Here is an 18295-nt window from a genome sequence, read left to right as displayed (position 1 = left end):
AGTACTTTTTAGAAAGGGAAAAGAAAGCAAACAGAAAAAAAAAAAAACTGTGATAGGAATAAATTGTTGCCTAAAATATCTGCTAGAAAGTAGTGGAAGGCACATAAAACTGCCAGAGAGAGCATGAGTGGGAGCAATTTATATGTGCCTGGCTGTCATCCAAGTATCACACAGGATAGTAAAAGACAGTAAGGCTGAGCAGAACATCAACAAACCTGGAGGATTTCAGCAGAGACTAAAATGTTTTTCCACCATAGAGAAAATGCTGGGTTTTTTCAAACACTTTGTACAACTGGTAGGGAAGCAGATATAGTGATTTAAAAATATGAGGTGCCAGAGATTTATACTTTGCAGCTGGTTTTGAAAACATTAGGCAAAGCACCCTAGATGGTACATGAAACACTAGTAATTCTGGATGGAAATGGCTGTTGAAAGATGAGATTCTATGAAATGAGGAAGCTGAAGAACAGATAAGTTCAAGATTTCTAGAAGGAAACACAGATGGAAAACTAAGCAGATCATCAGGTTCTCATTTCATCACTATTTTTTCCCTCCCTTAAAAAAAGACATTTTGCCCAAATGGTACCCATTACAGATGGCAAACTCGTGATCCTCCAAGTGCCACAGAACAAATCAGTGGTAGTGAAACCTACAAAAATACCTAATTCCTGCATCCCTTATTGCCCAGGTATTGTTTGTTTTCTGAGACAACTCTGCTGGAAGGACTGCAATGAAAGCCTCCAGACAAACAGTTATTTTCAGAATCCAAAAGACAACCTTTCCTTCTAAAAGAAATGTCTTTTTGCTAACTGTTCTAAATGAACAGGGGGTTTTTTATATGCATATGTGTCTTAATTTGTAATTCTGGGCAGGGATTACCAGAGGGAACACAGACTGGAGATGTATCTGGAAAACGTGCATTCATGAAACTCTTTCAGTGATGAACTATTGAACATGACAGTAGGTTGGACTGAGATCTGGATAGTCCTTCAACAGCTGTGCATCTTGGTGATGAAGTACTGGGGAGAAGTGAGAAGTGAATATTCTTGCTGGGAGATAAATTCCCAGAGATAATTGTCTAATTTTTTCTAGGCAACAAGGTCTGGCTGCTGCAGCTGTGGAGTGCAGGAGGCCCACAGAAGCAGAGGCAGGAGCTAATTGCTATTGAGCTGAGCCATATGAGATTAAAAGTAAAGACCTTTGTCGTCCATTTCCCTGCTTTTTGGGGTAGGGCTCTAAAGCCACAAATATTTTGTGGAGGGAGGTCCAGAAAGCTGGTTGTGTTTAGTTGTTGTTTAATCGGCTTTGCTTTCTATTTCCCAGGGGGTTCAGTGCCCGGGAAGGGCTTGCTCCAAGACACGCTGGACTCAGTGGCAGATTTTGGCAAGCACAGACTCCCAGTGGCTTCGGTGGGCTCTGTACCAACCTTGGACTGAATCATCAATCCCAAATAGCAACATGTTCTTTGGATGTTACAGGAGAAGGAGCAGTCTGGATTTCTCTACATGGATCTTCTGCTTCTCAGGGCTCTATCAGAAAAGATGATATTGGCAAATGAGGCAGCAGTGGGCCCCCATTTTTAATTCTGCCAAAGGAGTATCTGCTTGAAGTATGAGATATTTTAAAAGGAGAAATAAAAGCCACCAGAAGTCAGCTTCTACTGTCATCACAGGCCTCTGATGTACCAGAAAAAGAGGCTTGCTGGTGAACAGCCTGGCTTATTAACGTGCCCAATCTGCCTGTCATCATCCAAACACACATCCTGAAATACATCATTCACTTGCTTGCTGCAGAGATAATTATACCCACTAGAAAAATGTCATTGTGTGCAATATCCTTTTTATTAAGCCAGCTTTAGGCAGTTAGCATGGAGAAATGTATCATCCCCCCTGAATCATACTTTCAAACACATTTACTTGATTAGAAATTAGCTCTGATGCCAGAACGAATAAAAGTAAAGCAAACAGAAAAACTGCTGATGTTGCTCTAATCTTAACCGCTCTGAACAACTCTGATCTCTCTACTTAAAACAGCAAACATTGTTAATTACATAGAAAAATAACTCTGACTGATTTGTTTCCTTTAGGAAAAACTAAGTAAGCTCTTTGTAGATGATTTATGTTTCATTAGAAGCATGATGTTTGGATGATCAGATTCTTTATATGCAAAATAATTTCCTTTGTATTTCACAGTTGTTGGGAAGAGGAAGCGGTGTTTGAAACTTCAGAAATTACACACCACAGTTATTCCTAAATCTTACTGAAATATTGTATGAATACAAAATCTTTCCATCCTCTGAGTTAAGTTTTAAAAAAAAAAGTAAAAATCTAAGGACCATAGATTGAGCACAGATGGAGAGGAGATTTAAACAAGTTTTGAATCTATCTCTTAAAAATCAATAAAATCCCATCCATGCAGTGCACTGAGAAAAAAACCAATGCAAAACCAAGCAGTTCCTCATGAAGGCTGAAAGGTTAGCACACAGATCTTAAATGGCACATCATGAGAAGTTAAAACATGCAGTTACAATAGCCTCTCTCCATCTTTCCTGTAGGCTCCCTTCAGGTGCTGGAAGGCCACAAGTAGGTCCCTCCAAAGCCTTTCCTTTCCAGGCTGAACAATCCCAATTCTCATAGCCTTCATGACATGCATTTATGAAGGTAATAATATTTGTAAAGAGATCAAAGGCATTCCAGGAGGTGCTACTGAACAAGACAGAGACTGTTCTTGCTGAAAGAACAAAATAATTTCCAATTAAAATTGCCTATTATTTTTATCTATTAAAATTCCGCAAATCTTCACGCTATATTAACTTGAAACACTTTTTAAGCTTTCATAGTAAGTTCATGGTATGATCTGGAACATAATATGCAACAAGGAATTTATTTCCTCGATTTTAAAAACAAAACAACCAAACCAAAACAAAACACAGAAGCCTGGCTGGCTCCAGGGACAGCTCCAGGGACAGAACAGTCTCTTTTAAGCTCCCCTGTAATGGAGAACTAAAGGGTAGCACTTTGGAGACCTACTCCCAAAACTAATTATAGGAATTTAGCAGGAAAAGGCAATGACAGACACAATTACAGAGCTGAGTGGAACAGTATTTTCAGCCATGGAAAGCCGAAGAACAAAATTCTGAGTTTGGCGTAATTTCAGCCACAAAGACCACAAATTATTAATAGGTTATTCCAAGTATTGCTCCATAATCTGCAGAGATCAAGGCTGATTAATGCTGTTGATTAAAGCTGTGTCATCTGCCTGTCATTCTCATCCTCAGAGATTTTAAAAGTAAATATTAAGGGAGAAAATCATAGGCCCTTTGAACAGAATGCTATTTTATAACCACCTATGTTCTTAACATGGTTCACTGATTAAACAGAATTTTTGTCCATAATGATGAGAATTTCTATCAGCTCACTGCTCACTCAGTGGGTTCAGGAGGACTGTCCTTGTTCTCAGTAAAGAAAGCCAAGCATGAAGCTGCTAAAGGAGAAGAGAGAAACCAGGATGCAAGCAACACTTGGCTGAATGAAAATGTGATAAAGGAAGATTTCAGCTGCTTTTACAACATGAAACTCCCAAGTCTGCTGCCCTGACTTAAGTAGCATTCATTCCTGTGGGTGCAGCTTTTTGCTCAAAGTGAACTAATTCTTTAAAGCACTTTTTCAAAACAACTAAAGAGGATTGGGGAGAACTTAATATATTCATCACTTCTGGTGGCCTTTCACTGAGGCGGACCCTATTGTTCTGCAGTGTAGCAAACTTCTAGGGGAATAAAAAAATGATGTTTTCTTTGAGCACCTCTCCATGTTGTATCAAATCTTTAATGAGTCTGCTGTTCAGTACCATACTCAGTAATCAGGTAGCTTTATCTTTCACAAAAATACACAAAAAGGTCCTTTCTGCCAACAAAATAATCACCAGGCACACCAATGACTCAGCTGGAGAGATGATGAAAGGCAAAAAATATTCCAGAACTTATGATACCTGTTAATGGCAATGTTATGAAGAAATGTGTCAGTATCCAGTGGTACTTAACAACATTGAGACTGTTCTGGAAGAAAACTGTTGCTATAAATTACATTTGTCTTTGGTGGGATTCTTCCTATTTAAGTTCTTCAGAATACTTGAGGAAGCTTCAGAGAGAAACTCCCCTGGCTCCTCTTCTTGCTAAGTCCTCTCACATGTTGGTATCTCAGTAGTTCTAAAAGTTAATGCTTTATCCTGGAGGGCTCTGAGGACAGGAACAGGAATGATGTTAGAAGTGGCTTTCTGGAGGAGCTCAGGGATAGGTATGGGAACCTTCCCAGAGAATTTATTTTAAAGATTTCTCTCCAATAATGGCAGGAGAGACCAATGGTTTCAATATTATTAAGGAACGTTTCTTTCTTCAGGTGCATGATTCTTCGAAAATCATGGAATGTGACTCCCTTCCATTTGCAATGCCCAAGATCCCAGATTCTTGCAAAACCCCCTGTCAGAACTTCCGTCTTTGATGTGTTTATTTTGTTGCCTGAGATGAGGCAGCAGTTTTGCTGGAGGTTATATTCCTGCCACTGAGGTGTTTGAAGGAGAACGTAATGTGCATGAAGGAAGATTTGCTCTCCAGACTGTCTGTACTTTCTCTTGAGAGTTGGCCAAAGAAGAAAATATGTGTGTGGTGTCCAGGGGAAGGACAGAAGAAGTGGAGCCAGTGAAAAAACACTCTACTGTAAGACTGATCATTGCTTGGAAAACAAGAGGGCTGAGCTTCTGAGGAACAAAATTGACAAGTTTTGAGGGTTACATGAACAAGACTTTTTCTAGTCAATGAAAACATTTTCTGAACACTGTAACCACTGTCTTAACTGACAAATAAAATGGTATTTTTCAGACAAAAAGTATCTTTGGAAAGAAAGGCACTTGCTACACCCTGAGTTCTAAAATCAGCTCTTTTGCCTAAAGCTATCAGTGACAATCTCTGCTTTGAGATACTAAAAATTGTTCTGTTTTTTCAATAAACTGAGACTGTTGCTGCTCTTGTCTTGCTGTGTATTTTTATAGGAAAATATTTATCTTACATGTCTCAAAAGTGCAAAAAACCACTTATTTTTTGTAGGAGGAGCCCTTGAACAGCTGCTGAGAATTCACCATTGATCAGGGTGTGCCACCTGTGCATTCAACAGAGGGGGATAACCCTGGGGAGAAAATTCTCAGCAATTGAGCCAGGATTAGAGTTCAGCAACAACCAGGATTTATAAACTAGTTGCTGGCTCTGATTCCCCAAAAGTTATCTTGATATCAGTGAACTGTTACAAAGGGCTTGACTTCTACAGTAAATTCCTAATGCACAGTAAAGAAACTCAGTTTGGTACCACGGTTTTGAAAAATTGCTTGGGGAATTAAACTAGCAACACCAGCATGTAGCCATGTGGCTACTGACTGCAATACTTGTGGCCCTTTAAAGTTATTTTTGTTTGTTTGAAGAATTTTGTTCTGGTTGTGCAGCACTAGATCTAGGGTAGCAAGTGCTCAAGCTATAGGAAATGGGAGAAATTACAAGGTTGATTTATGCATCTGTTCTTTCCATCAGGATTGGGAAGGCAATTTTGATTAGCAAGTAACTAAACTGCAGCAGAGAAATATTTTTCTTTTCCAAATGTTCTTTTTCTCAAAGAAAAGCAAAAGTTTTTCTAAAACCTTCCTCAAAGTTTCAGGAAATATGATGCCTCTGGTTAACTATTCACTCAGCTCAATTTCTTTAATGATTCTTAGGAGAGGGTAGATTACAACTATAATGTCATTTTTCAGATTAGGTGTCTCCCCTGAATTATATCTGAAACCAGTGGCAGTAAGAGACATGCTCTGATGGGTCAAAAAGTGAAAAAACTGTTATGAAAAAGCCACTTCAGTAATATGTGATGGAATAAATAATATAATATGAAATACAGCAGACCAAATGCAGAATATTAGCAGCAGGTTATGAAAACTCTCTTCTATGATACTGCCACTTATCCCTATGAAGAAACAAGCAGCAACAACAGATGTGCTTATGTAAGAGAGCAATTCCGTTAAGATCTTAAAAATTTTGAGGAATAAGTAGAAATCAAAGGTTACAAACAAGTTGGTTTGGTTTTTTACAGGTCACCTTCATAAGATTATTTGTCTATAACTTGCTGCTTGACTGACAGAAGCAAGGTAAGATGAATACAAACCATCCTTCTAACAAAGAGGTTGTCAGGATGCTGGCAATTCGGAGAATTAAATTACAGGAGAGTGAAATGCATTTGGTCATGCACTGTTAGGGAGTATAAAACCTCAAAAGGTGGAAAGATTTTGGAACAGCACTTCTTTTAAGAATTTTTTTTTTTTTTTTGTTTGCTAGGTTCACACTGGAAGAAGGGAAATTCAGGCTAGGTGTAAGGAAGAAATTCTTTGCTGTGAGGCTGGTGAGGCACTGGAACAAGCTGCACAGAGAAGTTATGGATGTCCCATCCCTGGAAGTGTTTGAGCCCAGGCTGGATGGAGCTCTGAGCAGCCTGGCCTAGGGGAAGGGGTCCCGATGGCAGGGAGTTGGAACTGGATGATCTTCAGGTCCCTTCCAACCCAGGCCATTCTGTGATGATTCCATGATTCTTTTAGAAGTGGAGAGGATTCAGAAAAGCTTCAGGGTAAAAATATTGGGAAGGGATGACCTAAAATGCTAGTAAGACAGGAATGAGGACCATGATGGATGTGGCTGGAGGAGACGGTCAGAAGCAGGACTGGAAACAGCTGCCACTGAAGAAGAGAGAGCAGAGAACTGTGGTCTCAGTTCAGCGCTTTTGTTGCTGCTATTAACACCTTGCAAAAATATTTGGCTTATTTAAAGCACCCCAAAGTGTTGGAAATCAGCTTTTCCTGAGAGCCTTTCTTTAGTTCTAGGTGTAGTCTTGGGCCACGAGGCCCATCTGCTGGCTCACCACTCCCCAGGCCAGTCCTGCTGGCCTCCCAGCTCTCAGTCCATGCCCAGATGTGTGCAACGCTCACAGATCTATCTGGCATACAGAAAGCTATAGCCAAGCAATTAAAATTTGTGGTTGACTCTTGTTTTAGATAAATCAGACGAGACTTAAAACACATGGAAATTTTCAAGTTAGAACAGCATCCAAAATCTACAGTCTTTGGCCCAGTGCTGCCTCAGGATACAGCATTTTTTTTCTCAAAAATATTACGAAGGTCAGATTTTTTTTTTTAACCCTTTCCTCTAAATTAACAGTGTATCAGTAGATAAACAAGGGAGTTTGGAGTATTTCTCCCTCCTTGCATGAAGCCAGGAAAGTGAAGGTGAGGGTCTTGTCTCTAAATATAACTTTCATCAAAAACTACTGAAGATGATCAAATCCCCTTATCCTATTAACTGAATTCTCTGATATTTTCAAGAATTAGCTTATCTTCATTAACTATAGCCCCACCTTCAGGAAACAGTATCTCTTTGACCAGACACAACTTTCCTCCCTCTCTGTTTAAAGATAAGACATGAGTTGGCAAGAAGGGAGGGATTCTTTCTTTACAAGTGAATCAATGATACCAGAAGTATTAGAAGTTAATGTATCTGCAAAAATCGCTGGATATCCATCCAGCACCATAATCATAAACAGCTTCCCAAATTATGCTTAAATTGAAATGCAGCCTTATGGAGGACGGGAAACAGGCTTGAGATAACAAGAAATATAGTGGAAATATTGATAAAAGAAACCAGGAAAAAAAGCCCCTTATCTCTGTGTAATAGTTTGAATAAAGTTCCAGAATAAGTGATGGTCATCTGCAGGGCCAGGAGTTGGACTTCAATGATCCTTGTGGGTCCCCTCCCACTCAGGATATTCTATGATTGCATATTTAGTGCATCTACAGCACTGTGCAAACCTGGGTGCACCTAACCACAGCAGGTAAGTCCTGTTATTGCCAGCACAACGTGGGGGAAGCTGAGGCAGCACAGCCAGCAGCCCACCTTCAGATACAATAAACATTCTTATCATCAGCTTGGATGAGTGTCTCTGACAAAACCTTAAAAATACTCTCCCTGTCCTGGGCACATCTTCCGGTCTCAAGGAAAACCTCAGAGCACCTTTCTGGTTTCTATTATCGAGACAGGAGGTTGGGAAACAGGTTGCTTTCTCATTCTCAATCACATTCTTGTTCAGCAAAACGTTTCTCTGTGGGGTCCCTCTGGTTGAGCACCCCGGTACCTATCTGCAGAGGAAAGAAAGGCTCTCTGTTTGGCTAACAGGCACTTGTATTTCAGATGCTTCAGCTCCACAGATGTGAAGAAAACTCCCCGTGGCTCTTGCCTCTGGAGGACCCTTTCTGCTGGCTTAACTGCGGCAGTGCAGCCTCTGAATATCACTCCATATTTTCCTTGTCAGGAGTTTGGCTGTCAGACAACAGCTTTCCCCTGGCTGTAGATTCCCGTTCCCCGTGTGGAACAGTGGCATATTTACAGCACTTCAGGGTTAAAAAGTGTAGAGTACAAGACCCACCTGGCATAAAAATATGTCCAAAACTCTTCTCCCCAACAAAATAAACCCCAAATCAACCCAACCCCCACTGTCCCCCTCCCCCCAATAAAGAAAACAAAAGTGACTAATCTTGACCTCTCTCCAAAGGGGAATGTTTTGCTTCTTGAATCCTTGGCTCTGGCTCTTGTATGATACTGGGACTATGACTAATAACCTCTTGCCAGAGTACTGCTGATAATTTCACCTTTGAGTAGCTGTTCTCATTCTGGACCATCATAGTATGCACTTAAGTTGCCAAGATTTTATTTTTAAAAAAACAAAGAATAAGATATACACTCATAATCCCCTGTGTTAGAAATATATTTTTCAGCTTTAACTGTAAGGTTTTGCCTGACAATTTTCCCTCCTTCCTCCAAACTGTTATTTTTCAGATGCCTGCTACGAAATGGTTCCCTTTTTCCTTCCTTTCCCTCAAACACTTTTTCTAATTCAAAACAGATTTGAGACTGCTGCACTTTTTAAAGCAAATCTGCCATGTATCATGTCGTGTTAGGTCAGCACTGCTTATGTTATGTTTTGCACTTCACCCAAGTGAGGCATCCATGCTGCTTTTCAAAGGGAATAAAGCCAGACTAGGTGTAGTGGCTTTCATGGCTGGAATAGATCCACAGGTTATGGATTGATCTTATGGCATGGCACTGGGGAGGACATCACTATCTGCCTTTTTGCTCAAAAAGTTAAAAACAAAGATAACTTCAACTGTTTTCTCAAAAAAGTGGTGTTTTTTTGGCCAGCTCCTTTTTCAGCATCCATAATCTACTAATTATTTATAATTTGATAGTTACTATATGGGCAAAAAAAGGTCATAAACCCCTTAGTACCTAAAATGAGTTTAAAAAACGAATAACCATATGATGACTTCTGCAGCAATCAAAACTGGAAAGGTAAAAAGAGTGGGGGAGAGAAAGAGAGAGAAGTAATTACACCAACAGTGAGTTTTGAGTGAGTTTTCCCTGAGGGCTGCTGGTAATTAAACTAACGGCAACATGAATCTCTGTTTGATGTGGTCATGAATTTGTTTTCAAAAGAAAAATCTTTAAAAAGATTCTTTCAAGAGAAATTTTTAGAGAACAAGCTCAGCATGAATAATTAGACCAGAAATACTTTGATAAATATTATTATGGGGAAGTCATTTATGGGCCATGGCATCTGAAGGTTAGAAATCCTGGTGATAAATAAGGTGGCAAGTTTGCACCCATTTTGAACACACAAAACCAGGGCTGCGTTCCTGTTTGCTTGAGCCTGCTCCTCAGAGAGGAGGCGGCCTCTTGTTTTGCCATTGCATTAAGCTTTACAAAGACACAGATGCAAGACAGAAAATTTCAGTGGGAAAGCTCAGTGGAACGAAAGAAAACCACACACAATTCCAAAGGCACTTTTCATTCCCAGGGGCTGCACAGAGATCAGAGGTGAAATTCAGTGGTGATAAAAAGTCTGTGAGCCCACTCTACTCCCCCAGAGTTTCGAAACTTCATGCAATTCTGCTGAAATCATATCCCTGGAAATATCTCCTTCAGAATCTTCTAAATATAAAACCACTTGCATTTTGCAGAAATTTAAGCATCCAGCAAAACCCCAGTGAAATCCAGAGAAGATGCAGGTGCTCTGCACCCTCTAAAATCACTGGACATCCCAAAAGCACATTTCATTTGTTTACTGAGCGCTTCAAAAAGTGGAGGCAGATACAATCAATCACAAGCCAGCAAATAACCAACGAGTGAACTAGAATGTAATATATTTACCAGTGGAAACCCATGTTTACAAGGAAAAGAAACTGCTTGTTGGCTGTCATGGTGTTATTCATAAAGGCAAACTAGGAGATCTTAGGGATACCACGAGCAAAACTACAACAAAGGCAACCAACTGCTAATGAAGAAGGGTTTTCAGTCAAATTTCATGGGTCATACAAAGTCATTACCATGCCTGCAGGAGTTCAACAGCTCTGCCAGTTGAATTCGGGGGGAATGAAGTGATTATTTTGTTATGCATTTTGTAGTTTTAGACACTTTTGCTTAAAATTTCAAATCCTGAAGCCAACCAGCTATGCAAGAATATCAGCTCCAATTTCCAGAGTTAGCTTCTGACTAACTTTCTTGCAGAGGAAACCCCGAAAACAGATCTTCTGTATACACCAAGGTCCCAAGATTTTAAAGACTCATATCTGTTCCCTTTTTTCCCTACTGCTTAAATAAAACCTTATGGCATTAAGACAATTTCCCAACACTTTGGAGGCTTCATACATTTTAAAACGAAGAACAGATAATTTGACTGCTACTGGTGGCAAGTTCTGCATGGGTTAACTCTCCCAATTACTCCCATTGCAAGTTTCCCTCTGTTTTTGAGTCAGTTAAAATATCAAGGCTCTTTTCCATAACATTTTAAGCTATAATGCCTTCAAAAGTAAGCAAATGTTCCTGACAAAATAACATGCTTGAAAAATGTAATGGATGACAAAGATAACAAAAATCCTTAGTGCATTTCTTTGTCAGTAACTTCTAGGAATACAGCCAGGCTGGGCATTTGTTTGGACTGGTAAACCAGGACTCAGAAGTGGATCTCTTGGCAGCACAAGCAACTGCTCCGTGGTGGAAGCAAAAGGCTCACAGTCTTTCCTAGCTGATTAATCATTATGACAGGCTTGAAGACTAAATGATCTGCCCAGCTCCAGATGTTAGATGTGCATCCATCTCTTATTCTTCTGGTCCTTAGGCAGTAGCCTGAATTGTTCATTCTGAAGATAATGATGACCATTTACTGCTCAAAACTAAAAAGGGCTTTGGGCTGTGTAATATTATATTATGATAGAGGAGGCTACTACACAAGATCACACAGCACATATAGTCTAGACATGATGAAATGCTGGAAGACTCTTCAGGCAGAGGTGGTGACAGTCTTGACCATAAAGCTTTGTGATGTTCCCCTTCTCCATTTCCACCTCCAACCAGGACTGTTACCAATTGCACAAAGGCAGAGCATGAACATGTGGCTGGCTCTCTCCCATCCAGCCCCTGCCATCCAAGGCTGCACCAACCCCTGTTAAATCAATAACAAAATGTAGCTTCTCAGTGATGGGAGGCAGCATCTGTTTCACAGCACAGGGTAACACTCCTCAGCCTTTACAGCGAGGAACAAAAAGCAGTGATACAATGAAAGCAGGGAAAAGCATCACGGTGGCAGAAAGAAGGTACTGAACCCTGCCTGAGACAGCCAAAGAGCTCTACAGGATCTCCAGTAGCTGCAAGTCATGAGAGACACCACTTTAGTTGTCACATAAAGGGCGGCCCTCCACAGAGGGACCAAGCTGTCTTGGGCATTTGCCAGGGAGACTTCAGTGACAGTGGCACTCCAGGAAGGGAACAGCAGGGAATCAGCACCCTGTGTCTGAAGCAAGCTGCAGCCTGCTCCTCCTGGAGACTGATCACTGGTGCTCACAGGGGCCAGACCATGCTTTGCTTGGAAGATCTGCGTATCACCACACAAACTGGTTTAGCTGCAGGCATGTCCTATTTTCTCTTTGCATCTTTTCCTTGAATGAGTGAAACAGATTACTCTGGAGTAATTTGTTCTATTTCTTCTGCTAATCTCTTTTGTTAAGTAGAAATTTTGCCCCAGTCCAATAGAGAGAATGATCAGGTACTCAGGAGAAATTAATTCTCCCCTAATCATGCAACCTTTGAAAAAAAGTTGTCACACAGTGCCTACTAAGGACTTTACAGATTAAAATGCTACCACAATTCAGAATTAATAAAGATTTTTTTCATCCATTTTCATGGATGTCTTTATGTGATTTGACTAACAGCTTTAGCTCTGACACATCTGCTCTGAAATGTGAAAGGGCTTTACTTCAGTCTCAAATATCACAGCTCCTTTAGGGTGTAAGATGCTTATGCTCATAGTACCTTAACTGTTGATTTATATTTTCATGGAATCATAGAATGTCCTGGAAGGGATCCCAAATATCATCTTATAGTTCCAACATCCCTGCCATGGGCAGGGACACCTTCCACTAGACCAAGTTGCTCAGAGCCCCATCCAGCCTGGACTTGAAAAATACCAGGGCCATCAAGAAATTAACGTTTCAAGTTATATCTAAGTTTTAAGATAAATCCAGACCAACAGTGGGAATAACAAAAATTGCAAACATGACCAAGTGCTTCGGTTTTCATTTTTGACCTCCAAGTCTCAAAATGTTTATCATACCCAGTACGCATAGCTGAGGAAATGGAAACAACAGAAAGTGAAATGGCTTGCTTCAGGTTCTGCAAAAAAACAATGTCTGGGGCAGGAACGGTGCCCACACTGCCTGAGACCCCCACAACAACCACACCAGTGCAAGTTTCTAGAAGGGACATGGACTATCATGATGACACAAGTGTCTGACACTGCCTTTTAAGAGCTGATTTTCAGAGAGGACACAGGAGGTCTGGTTGCACTAACTCTTCTGTGGCTCAGGGAGTACCCACAGTGTACATGTGCAAGTGAGTACACCATGTGGGACCAGCTCTGATATGCATTATTTATACAACAGCTCTACTGACTTAAAAACTAATAAATCCACAGCCTGCAGATGATGTGCAGACACACAGACACATCATCACAAATACAACTTTATCTTGATTCTTTGTGCTTTTCCCCCTTGTTGCTGCATGACAGAGCATCTAGTACAATACCAAAATAAGCCTCTGGCTAACGCGTAAGCTTGTTTAAATCACAGCCTCTCTCCAACGCAATAGAAATAAGTGCCATTTTCCAGGGAACCCTTTCTACAGGAATATTTCACGCAGAGGAAACGCTGTCAAGCTTGTTTGCAATGCATTGCTGCAAAATGCTCCACACTTCCCTTACTCTCTGAGTGCCCTCGACTCCTGGTGAGCTTTTCACTGAGGAAGATCCATGTATTTGGATAGAAGTGAAGCACATAGCCTGTAACTTTGCACAATACAAGTGAAAGCACAATACAAGAGGTCAAAATGAGGTTTCTCTCCTTATGTATTGTAATTATGGTCTGTTTATAATTCTACAGTTAATTTAGGGCTTGTATGTCCCCGCTGGACAAAGCAGCTTGCCCTGTGTGGAAAATGACATTAACTCAATCTTTGCAGACTGTCCCTGAGCCTACAAATGCTTTTGTTAGTACAGTGAACACCTGTACTAATTACGCACTTCACTCACTCGGGGGTCACTGCTCATGGCAAAGGTTTTAAATCAGCCACCCCAGGAGACAGACATCATTATATTTCTGGAGCAGTCATTCCAGTGCTGCAAAACTAGGCAACCCTGGAAACAGACTCACACTCTGAAGCCTCTAAAGGTGAAAGACCGGGATCCCCCATTGCTGGACACAAAATATTGGAATGAATAGAGAAAATGAAGAGAGTAATCAGAAACTGCTGTTGAAATCTTAAGTTTAGCACTATTTTTAGTGATTCTGTGATTCTTCTGACTTTCATGTTAATAACATTTTTTCCCATCTCTCATTATATACCAATACTTGATGCAGCAAAGCTTGTAAGCATGCGAGAAATGTCAAATAATTTAATTTTACTTGCTTTCTGATTCACATGTGCTATTTGTGCACCTACAGTTGTGCTGGAACTCAAATGCCAAGGTCAGCATTCATTTCTTTCACTGATGTAGTTCCCCGTGAAGTCACGTTCAGTCCTTCCCAGAGAGTTCACACTGATGCTAATCAGCACTGGTACTTCCCTTAGCCCAATATGCAAAACGTGCAGAGTCAATGGCACATTATGTGAAAACGAGCATCTAAGGGGCTGTAGGGGGCAGAGATATCTGCACTTCACATTACTCTTCTCCTAATCACCGCATGTAAAAGCTGTCAGCAGGTTTGCCACTGGGAAATCACAGAGCAGAAGGTTTCTTTAGGTAGGTGCTGCCTTCAATTAAACACACGCCAAAGTGTCATGCTGCCCCAACTAACAGCATTTTCCAAAGGCAAGGAGCACTGAGGGCGTGGGCAGAGCCCTCCATCCAGCTTTTTGCAGCTGCTCTGTGCCCCAGTGCCATATACGGGGTAAATAAAAGGGAAGCAGAGGCAGAATTTGTTTAGAAATAGCAAAGAACAGGAGCCAGGGCAGAAAAATAATGGAGCCAGGGCAGAGAAGGGATCCTTGAAGGATTTGGCATCTTCACAACTGCCTCCTATGTGAATGCTAAAAAGGATGCAAATGACCAAATACACAAATTCTTCCTAAGGTTCCTAGGAACTGTAACACTGAAGCTAAAGGCAACGAATCAATATATTTTCTATCAAATTATGTCCAAACTCTTTAATCTGTACTTCATCTTTACAAGCGCACAGCATAAATTTTCATGGACATGTAGATGCAAATTTTTCCTACCATTTGTGTGACCCTTTTCAGCCAGATTCATTAGGCAACGTTAGAAAAACAATAATGCCTTGAGCTCTGTGTACTGCAGGAGCCCCTCTCTCTCCCTCGGCTGACTCAGGAACGGGACATGTTTTGCAACAATGTCGCCTAAATGTACAATAGTCCCAGTTCACTCCTCTTTCATTCCATTGTAAATGAGGAGTAAACTTATTGATGTCAATGGGATTAAGGTAATATAAATGCCCTGAAAAGATGGATCACAGTTAGCACTCAGAAGAGCACACTCCAAAGGTTTGTCCACTTGCACGCAACATATCCCCTACAGTAATAGAATCTAGTAAATGACACATGTCACTGCAAAGAACTCCTGCGACTAAATGGTGCATTGTGTAAAGCAAACCTTTCTTCAGTGCACAGAGACAGTCTTTTCTTTTACTTTTTAAAACCCAACCCTGTCATGCAAATTCTAGCCAAGCTTTCACTGTTCCGTGATTTAAATTCCTTAAAACTTCACAGCTTCATAGAAAAGATACTATTAAAAAAAAAAAAAATCCAACTTAAACAGAAAACACCAAACTTGGCAGGGAATATTCAGACAAACTATAGTCTTGGAAAAGAAATGGCAAGGTTTCTAGCATACACTGTAAAAGTAATGAAAACCAAAAGTTTATCTGAAGTGTAATTTAAAGAAATGTGTTTGCATTGTTTTCAGATAAAACAATCCTGAGGCCATGTGTAAAAGTCCTGAACTGCAAGACAGTAATGAGTTTGTGAATCAGGACTGTAAATTCCCTTGCTGTGAATGTGGGAGCCATCAGGAGCACACAGGATTGAGTCAGCAGTTACCAAGGCACATACATACAGCACAGGCCACTCAAGTCTCCGAACTGCCATTTATCATTTCCTGACAGAACAGTTTCTTGGCAAGCCTCCTTTAAAAACAATTTTTTTCCAAAACAACCAACCATTCCAGCAGGCTATGAATACCACTATAATTTGGTCTATTTTTCATATCAAGTAGACTATGGGCTCTGGTTTACAGTTAATTAAAGAAACCTTCTTTTCAGATTTCCAAATGTCGTTTGCAGCAGGGTAGAACCCACAGTGAGCCAGCCCTAAAACAGTGCCAGTTACAGACTGAACCGTATGGAAATGGAAGGAAAATCCCCCAAAACGTAAATAAACCCAGGGTTTGAAGTTGCAAAGCCCAGCTTACATAACACCAAATTTGGTTGCCCTGCCAAACTGTTAAATTTGATGAAAATTGTTGTCTTGGGCTTGACTGTGTTTCATTCTCCTGAATGTGTAATGGCTCTGAGCAGTCTGTCAGAATTTGAACTCCAAATGTTGTTGTTGTTGTTGTTATTATTATTACTATTCCTACTACACACTAACAGCACTTTAGGTCCACACACAGAGAGAATCAGCCCTTGCCTTGAAAAATGCATGATCTAAAGAGATGAGATAAAAACAAGGGGTGGGACAAAGATCAGATTTTCATTCCTGTTTTAAACATATGCAACTGAGATATGGAGGGATTAAATGTCTTTCCTGTGCTCACACATAAAATATCTGGGGCTAAACCTAGGAGCTGAACCAATGTTTTTCAGTTCAAATCAACTTCATCTTCCTTCATTAACCCTTTACTTACTAACTACAAGTCTGCTCCAATCGGTGTTTTTAAGCTGAGATCTTAGAGCTGTGTTCAACCTTCGGGCACAGAGGCTCCAAGCAGAGAAGGGGAACAGCACCCCTCTAACCTCTTGCAAGAATATATATGCTCATATAGCAGTGGTTACTCAGAAACTTATCACTTGAAGCTTTAGAAAAGCACAGCTCAGGAAATAAAGTCCCATATTCTGATTTCTTATTTAGTGAAGGAAGTCTGGATTTTGCCGTTTCTCTGCAGAGTCCTCTATGCAAGCAGCCACAGAAACAACAAACTGTGCCATGCTTCAGGGAAAAAGTAAATAATCACTTAAGGGATTTCTCTAAACATCTGACCTGCAGCTCACACATTCTTACCAAAAAAAAAAAAAGAAGGGAAAGAAAGAGTAGTTATACATGTTTCAGTAAAGAATTCTATTACTTTGTCTTCAGAAGAGTTTGTCAGGCTTAGTGATGTGACCATTTAGCTGGGGAGCCTGTTCCAGTGTCCAGCCACCCCCTGGGTGAAGAACCTTTTCCTGATGTCCCACTTGAACTTCCCCTGATGCAGCTTCATTCCATTTCCTTGTGTTCTCACACTGGTGGCCAGAGAGAGGTGATCAGCGCCTCCTCATTTGCTGACCCCTTGCCCTAAGAATGTGTGATTTTAGATGCTCTTACTTTTGGTCAAATAAAAAGTCAAGGTTTGGTTTTGTTGCTGGTTGGTCCCTTTTTTTTTAAATAGAAACAATAAATGCACCTGGGATTCAACTTCCAGATAAATTTCAAATCTTCACTCCAAAATATGGGTATAGGAGAACATCACAAAACACCTACTAGGCTTAAAAATAACTACAGTAATATGCAGAAAATGATGTGTCTCTTCCTATCTTTTTGCTTGGAATAGCTGAAGCTTTTCAGCCGAAACATTCCTATAAATTTAAGTCTGAGATGCCCAAAATGGAAAATTTCAGGTCAGGTGACTAAATATGCACACAATTAAAACACAGTCTTATAGTAGGTAATGTCTTACAAAGTTTTGGTAAGGATCTGAAGCACTCCTGATGGCCAAAACCAAGAGGTGTGTATGCATAATAAACCCTAAAATACAGTTAATGGAAGACAAACTGCTTCACACTTGGATTCAGTATTCCAGTTTCAGTTACTTTTACAGAAAAAAGGGCTGCCATTACATGCCTTGATCAGAAAATAGAATTTCTGTTGTATGGGAAATTATGGCATATCACAATTTTTTTAACCTCTAAAACTATTGAGATGTTTCAAGGAGTGGAGCTGGCAAACTATTTTAATTTGGAAACACATAAATGACTTGAGCTTAATAATGAATGTTGACAGTACTGAAATGTTTCATTAAAAGAGTAAAAACTCTATCACTATTCCAAAGGGCTTGAAAGGAATAAAAAGACAACAAAAGCTGACTAAGTACAGCCTTTCAATGTCCTTGGATTAAAATGCTGACCACAATGAAAAAGTCTAAATCAATGATTCCAAAAAGGTTTAATGGAAAATGTTATTCAAGTAGTCCTCTTCACATAAGACAACACAGAGGTTTCTAATGGAACTTCTTTTCCCAAAAAGGCTGATTTTTGCCACCTCTAACTAAAATAAGGTGTTTAGGACTTCTTACTATTTGAATAACATCTCCTCTCCATGACAAAGCCTATCAATTTCTCAGTCTTTACTAGCCACCAGCTTGCCCTCCTAAAGTCTTGTCCCAAGTACCTGCACACTGGGGAAGCA

At 40.3% G+C, this 18295-nt stretch overlaps 1 protein-coding gene across 5 annotated transcripts in view; it reads right to left on the bottom strand.

Moving 5' to 3' along the window:
• Nucleotides 1-18295, bottom strand: part of KCNQ1 (potassium voltage-gated channel subfamily Q member 1) — a 333024-nt gene that overhangs the window by 3287 nt on the left and 311442 nt on the right. The gene's annotated exons all lie outside the window — the stretch shown is intronic.

Source organism: Onychostruthus taczanowskii, unplaced genomic scaffold (genome assembly GCF_017590055.1).
Source record: "Onychostruthus taczanowskii isolate IOZ18803 unplaced genomic scaffold, ASM1759005v1 scaffold49, whole genome shotgun sequence".
Taxonomy (NCBI): domain Eukaryota; kingdom Metazoa; phylum Chordata; class Aves; order Passeriformes; family Passeridae; genus Onychostruthus; species Onychostruthus taczanowskii.
This window is presented reverse-complemented; position numbering and strand designations above follow the sequence as displayed.